Genomic DNA, 7,578 nt, shown 5'->3' on the forward strand with positions numbered 1-7,578 from the left:
GAGAGTCCATTTCTACTAAGACCAACATCCCAAGTTATTATTTGTGTGCTTATAATAAACTGTCAAACACATTTTAAGGGCAGCAGGAGTGACCAAAAAGTCACCATTTCAAATATCTGTTGGGGAAAATGTCTGACCCACATTTTGCTGATGGATGTGCCTGTGTGACAACAGCAACAGAGCTTTGACTTGGAAATATATTTTTGTTATTGCTTTATGGAAAAAAAAAAAAAAAGATATACATCATATATCGCGATTTATCTTAAAAATATCAAGATATATTTGTTTTGTCCAAAACACCCAGTCCTAGAAATAAAGTTTGTGTTTCATCCATCTTTTAATTTCATTGAATAAAATTTGATGATAAACCCCAAATGATCTATTTTGTAATGCTAAGATATTATGGTAATTGTATGAAAACGTAACAATAGTTTTTGCAACGAATAGTATATAAAGATTGTTTGGTTATGAAATTGGACAGCATTACAGTATATGAATGTTTCTGCTCAGTGCCCTGAGATGACTTCTGTTGTGACTTGGTGCTATATAAATAAAATGAACTGAAATGAATTGAACTGAATTGAAAAGCAGTGCACAAATGAAAAAGGCGTGCTTTGCTAGATAAAGACAGCTGTCGACAGGAAACTGATCCGGACTTTGTTGGGTCTTCAAGTCAGTCTCACTTTGCTTAGACATTTTGTTTTTAATTTTGGTTTAGTATAAAATAACATCAAAATATACGTCATGTTACACCATTCCTCAAGCACAGACACTTTTACGTCAGTGTCAAACAGTCTCCTATCAAAGCAAAATAAAACATTTTGGATTTATAGCTTTCAGACACATAAAATTTCAACAAACTGTATCCCCTCAGCGCAGGAGGATTAGAAGATTTCAGAATTTTCTCTTTCAACAAGCCTGAGGCCTCATCATGAAAGCCTTAAAGCTCCATTAATCCAAAACAAAATGAGATTTGTTATTCTAGGCTGTGAATGGCAGCTTCATAGCCAGTTGGGAAAACAAAACCCAGTTCTGAGCCTATCTGTTCTAATACCTACACTAGTGGAAAAGCCTATCTGATAAACTCAACACGTGTGTAAATTAAAAGTGCATGAGCAGCACCTTGTTGATGTTAGCTTTGTGTCCCCTGGGTCCTTGCTGCTGTTCCAGGAGAAACTAAAGGGGTTTAACGTCCGTAGCACAATGGACTCCTCCTGACATCCTGCTCTGTGCCAGCCTCTAATTTGAGCTGTAGCTCTGTGATGAAATGTAATCTGACAACATTTTGACAGCTGCTTCCATGAAGAAAGCATGTGAAGGTAGAACATGTACACCTCATCCTGACTTATCGTGTCCATACATTGTCTGCAAAATGAGCACTGATCCACGGAGAACTGAGCCGGTGCAAATGTGTGAGATGCACATTGATGCAATCAACTCCAAATCAAAATATATTTTGTTTTCCTACATCTAGTTTCATGTCGGAGAATTAAAGCATACTCAGGAAGATAAAATAAGGCGAAGTATAACTCTTTCTTTGTGTTAATAATACTCGCGATCCAATCTTTAGAGTTACAGTACTTCTTTTTTTCATGACTCAACAATAAAAGTGTCTGCATCATCAGCACCACTTCAGTCTGATTATTATGTTGAAGCAATAAATGTCCAACTATTTTGTGACAATTAAAAATAAAATAGTTAAATTATATATCAACACTTATACTCACTACAACATATTTTTGGTCACAAATGACAGTAAAGTATGATTTTATTTGTCTTTAACATAAAAAAACATCACATCACATCTTGCACGTCCCTTGTTTATCGCAAGTGTTAGGTTCCAGCCCCCCCGCCCCTGCGATACGTGAAAAACCGCAAAGTAGGAACAATATATTAAGTAGTTTTATATATTTTAAGGCTTTAGAAACCCTTCCCACACTCTTGCAATGTTCTAAACTCTTAAACCTACGTCATTTTAACAACATACATGTAGTACGTATGTGTAGCTACTAAATTTTACTTACCGGTCTCTGCAGAACAGCAGCTGCTCGGTTTGCTTCTGGTCTGACTCTGTTCTGTTTCTGCAGACGTACCCTGCAGCAATAAAGCTCATAATCAATGTTCTAAACTCTTCAACCTACTAATTTTAAGAACATACTTATATGTAGCTACTAAATTTTACTTACCAGCGCGTCCTTGCTCGGAGGTCCTCGTCGCCGGCCGGTTGAAAGAGGTGAAAAAAATCCTGTTAAGCTTCAGATGGACCACTGGACAATCGGCCACACGCATCTGCTCGGAGGTCCACTTGGGCGGGCTACCAGCTCTCAAAGTTCGCCGATGGATCTGGAGGTCTGGTTCTGCTCTGGTTCTGGTACGGTTCGGTGGGTTCGATGTGGCTTCTCTGCACCCGCCGGGCGCCGATAAGATCAAAACTTTCCCTCTGGTTTTATTCAGCAGAAGGAAATGGGGCTTCTGGGCAGGGCCCTGTTGCTTTCTGGGAAATGTGATCATTATGAACAGGAATACAGTGGAATTTTACTGAGCAAAAACTACAAAATGGTGGCACCTGTTAAAATTGTTTTATGTTTTTGTTAACTTTTTACTGTACAGTACTCTATCCAGTATTGTCTCAATCACGTGAGTAATATTAAAGTTGACAGTCATGTGTCCTGTACAAATTTTTTTGGTACAATATTATGAGCTGTACGTCCACAAACCGTGATAGAGCGAGTCCGCGAAAGTCGTACAGCGAAGTAGCGAGGGACTACTGTACACAGAACACAACACATTCTATGAATGAGTGCTGTGATTTATGGATTTTTATGCTTTTGGGTGTCTGATGACATTTCTTTCAATCATTTTGGTGTTTGTGGCTCCATCTAGTTTTGTCAAAACTCCCATGCTTTAGTTGTAGTATTTTTGTTTAATGTTATTTTTGCTAGTTTGTTTCCTGATTCGTATGATTCATTCTTTTTGTATGGAAAATTAGAATGCTAAATGTAGCACAATGTGTTACTTTTAATCAAGTTTTACACCAATGCATGCTTTTAGCGAATCCAAGGATTAGCTCCTCAAAACCACGTTTTTGAAATGTTTGTGCTGTGCATTTTTAAAACCCGATGCTACAGGTCAGTGTAGCTTTTTGTATTCATATTTTCCCCTGAGTGTTAAGGAAAAAGCGAGTTCCTCTTTGGAAAGTGTGATAGAAGTCTTAAGAGTGTGCTCCTTCCTTGCCTACTTCCTGCACCCTGCCCATAAAATTACCCTGTTTAAATGCTGTTTTTGATGGTTGTTAAGTACCTGTCAAAACTTGAACCTCGGGCCTGAAAAAAGTGAGCTTTTCTCAAAGCAAGCAAAGAGAATCCCACTTTTTCATTAAACTAAGCTAAGCTTCTCAGAATAAGAGTGCGCATGCAGCTGTTTGTGGTCCTCGCATTTAAACTCAAGTTGAGCGAAACATTAATTCACTCAGGAAAAATCACAGAACAAGATGTTTAAATCATTAAACACTCAGATGAGCTCTGCACTGTAATATATCTCAAATGTGTCTCAAGGTACCATCCACTGTGAAAACTATCAGTGCTTTTCCTCTGGCGAAACACTCCATACTCGAGGTCCCTGCACATTTGACATGCGACTTCAGGGACTCGGGCTCATTGAGCATGACTGAGGCCTGTCTGCAGAGCGAGATGGATAATGATGATAACTGACTCGGGAGGTTTTCAGCACTTGCTCACAATCATAAAAACGTCAGCCTGACATGACAAAGCTCATTTTTCAAAACCTCCTCCTGTGTTTAAACATGCTGCTCTTCTGCTCCAGTAAAAAAAAAAAAAAGAATAATACAATGTGGCTCATAAATTGTGCAAACTCTTGAGTGCAGCTGAGCTAAAACTCTCCTTCTGGAAAAATAGAATAATAGATAAACAAATTGTCAAATAAATAATATCAGACACGTGTTATGTTCATAGGCACACATAGTTGAAGTGCAATGAAAACCCCAGAGATCCCATGGGTGTTTTTTTTTTTTTTTTTTTTTTGTGGGAAAGATGGGATAAATACAGTTCTGCATAGACGCCTGGGGTTTTCTGGTCTACGCTTCTGCGCTTGCAGTTTCACCAGAGGTATTGGATCACCTGCCAGGAGAGGTGCAGGGTTAGAAATATTTTATTCTTGGGGAAATTCCTTCTAATACTCAATTATTCACCAAAATCACAGAGGAGATGGATGCTCTAAGTCGTCTAGCAGAAACGATTTTCAGGAAAACAGTTCATCTTTTTAGATATCCGAGACAAGCGTTCTGATGGATCGCCAAAGGCAGTAGCACATGTGCAATGGACATATTCTCCTCAGCCCATCAATTTTCCATGACAATAAGGACTTTGGAGACCACTCAGTGCACATCCAGTGCAATAGCTACACAACAACACGTCAAGAGTAGAAAAGCATTTTACAGTTGAGGAGTTTACACCAACCAGGCCACCACCTGTTTCCTGTATCAAGGATATATGAAAAAATGACAGAAGGAACAAGTTATGGGTCTTTTTCCCCAAAATGTTAAATGTATCTAACCCCATAAGGGAAAGTTGTACAACTGTGAGCGGAAGGAAGAACTGGAAGTTTCTATCAGCAGCTGTGCTGACCTACTACCAGTCATTTGTGTTTGTGTGTGAGGGTGATGAGTGGGAAATCAGCCGTAGCTGTGGTGACTGTGTGCGTTGCCGAAGGAGGGCTACAATGGTGAGCTGATGAAAGCACGGGGGTTTACAGAGATGGTCCATGAAGCTGCTGTCCAGCTCATGCTTCAATTGTGCAGTAAAGATTCCCCAGCTGTCCCAAGGATTATCCTGTGTGCTTATGCGATCAGGATACACGGCACCATGGCTAGACCAGGCGCCTCTGACCCGGAGAATGTAAGATGACATGAAAAGGGAGGAAAAAGGATGGATGGGAGATGCTGTGGGGGCCAGGAACACCCAAGAATAAACCTGTTTGTGAAAGGTGCGAGAGGCCAAATCTGCCGGTTGCTCCCATTTTTTCTGGTAGGCATTGCATTTGTGCACAGCTAGCTAGAGACAGGAAATAGAATTTGTCAAAATGCATGCCTTAAAGCCAGTTTTAAAGTTGTTATGACGTGCAGTGACTCTGTAGATGCTCGTGGCTGTAATTTTTTTGTTGGTCTCATTCACAGATATTTATCCACATGACTGAGAATGCGGTGAAAAGGCCAAAAATGTTATAAACTTTGCAAAAAGTTAAAAAAAAATTATATATATATATATATATATATATATTGTCCTTTTTAACTAAAGTCTATTAAAGTCTCAACATTTTCATGCTCTTTTTAAATAAAACTGCTCAAGCAGTTATTTGCAAGCTCAAACAGCAGTTGCAGCAGGCAGCACATTTCCTTTGCAGCATTGCACTTCATACATGAATAGCCGGATGTTTCTCATTAGAATCATCACATATTGCAAAATAAATATTGGTTTTAAATTTTTTAAGAGTGTTTGTTTAAACAAGGGGCAGCACGGTGGCGCAACTGGTAGAGCTGCTGCCTCTCAGCGAGCAGGTCCCTGGTTCAAACCCCGGTCCAGGGGCCTTTCTGGGTGGAGTTTGCATGTTCTCTCCGTGCATGTGTGGGTTTTCTCCGGGTGCTCCGGTTTCCTCCCACAGACCAAAAACATGCATGTTAGGCTGATTGGTAACTCTAAATTGTCCCTAGGTGTGAATGAGAGAGTGAATGGTTGTTTGTCTCGTTTGTCTCTATGTGGCCCTGTGATGGACTTGCGACCCGTCCAGGGTGTACCCCGCCCCTCGCACAGTGATTGCTGGACATGGGCACCAGCGACCCCCGTGACCCAAAATGGAATAAACGGGTAAAGATAATGGATGGATGGATGGATGTTTAAACAAGAGAAATCTTTAGAATTTATGTTGCTTTGATATTGCACTAATCCATTTTGGTCTTGGTCTGGCTCAAACAAACCATTTACTTGTTCATTTGATCAAAATTAAAATTTGTTTCTCTTAACTGAGTTTATGCACCGTATTTGTCAGACTACAGGTATAAGGCGCATTAAGCGAAACAAAACAGTCAGATAAGTCAAACGTTATTCAACTCATTCGCTATAATTCTTAACATTGTTCAGTTGCACCACATAAAATTGGTTCGAGGTCAGTAAGCACAATCAGAATTAATACATAAAGCGCACTGGATTACAAGGCTCACCATCGATTTTTGATCAAATTAAAAGGCACCTTATAGTCCGAAAAATATGGCAAGTTGCTATCTACAGCAGGTAAGATATTAACTGCTTGTATCATTTCAATAGAATTAAATTTTTACGTATCTAACTGACTCTAGTGTAAATTTAGATTTTTATATCACACATTTATTTATTAAATAGGAACATCTATAGATGGTAACACAGCATGCAGTAAACTTGCGTCCTGATCTTGCCTTCAGAGCGCTTTCAGTACTTAAATTAAAACAAAAGTAGCTCACTTTCATAATGGGTTGCAACATATCTTTGCTGGACAGCTCAGAAAGCCTCTAAAACATGGGAAACACTGATGTTAACACAGGAAGAGGCAGCGCGTTTCCTCCTGCGTTCTCTCAGCGAAATGTTTTCTCGCTGGCCTGGGAGGATGACATGTGGAACGGCAAACAGTGTGACAACATGATGCGTGTGTTGCTCCAGCCTCGAGTTTAGCACAGCTGCGCAATGCCCGCTTGACTGTACCAGACAGTGTGGCACGGGTTCAAAAGTAACGCTGATCTCATGGGTCACAACCAGTACCACCTATTAAGCGGTGGCAGAGAAACCACTGCTGTTGCTTATGAATAAATGAAAATGTCACAGGAATACAAAGAAGTCGCGAGCTCCGCGGAAAGCCAACTCATAGATTCACTCACCACTTCTATGGTAACGACATCGGTGACAAATTCGGTGTGGGAATATAAGCTAAGGGGATCGTAATCCTGTCTACAAATGCGAAACAGTTTGCTTTAGCTGGATTCCCACCCTCGCTGTTTTTGTGACCAGCATTTGCCTGCTAAATTGAATCCTGAAGGGGAGCAGAGTTTGGTTCAACAGAGAGCTACTTGAGGGTCTGTCACCAAGATTTCAGCAAGTGCAGTTGGCTGCTTCAATAAGAGACCCTCTAAGAACAGAAGCAAGGAAGGACTACATTGTCAGTGGGGGGGCTCCTCTTTGTTTTGTGTGTTTGGTCATTTGTTGGCTGAGGTCAGCTCCTAAGATTAGTGCTGCTGGTGTTGACGGTATGCATGTGTGCTGGGGTGGGACAGAATTGTTAATCCATTGATTTAGCTGGAGTTAACACATTGGAAAGGGTCCAGCAAGGACTTAAGTCACAATTGGAGGGTGGCAGATATATTGAGAGGAGACGGTGGGAAAGCTGACATACTCCTTTCTTTTCTACTTCTAAAAGGAAATTGCATCAACAGTCTGTGGTGGGTAATTAAAATGCCCTGAACTATTCTAAACTATGTTATTTTTTTTATATATTTGAGGTAGTTCAACATATGAAACATTAACTAACTGTTTAAAAGTA

This window comes from Nematolebias whitei, chromosome 9 (assembly GCF_014905685.2).
Source record: "Nematolebias whitei isolate Nwh7 chromosome 9, NemWhi1, whole genome shotgun sequence".
Lineage (NCBI taxonomy): Eukaryota > Metazoa > Chordata > Actinopteri > Cyprinodontiformes > Rivulidae > Nematolebias > Nematolebias whitei.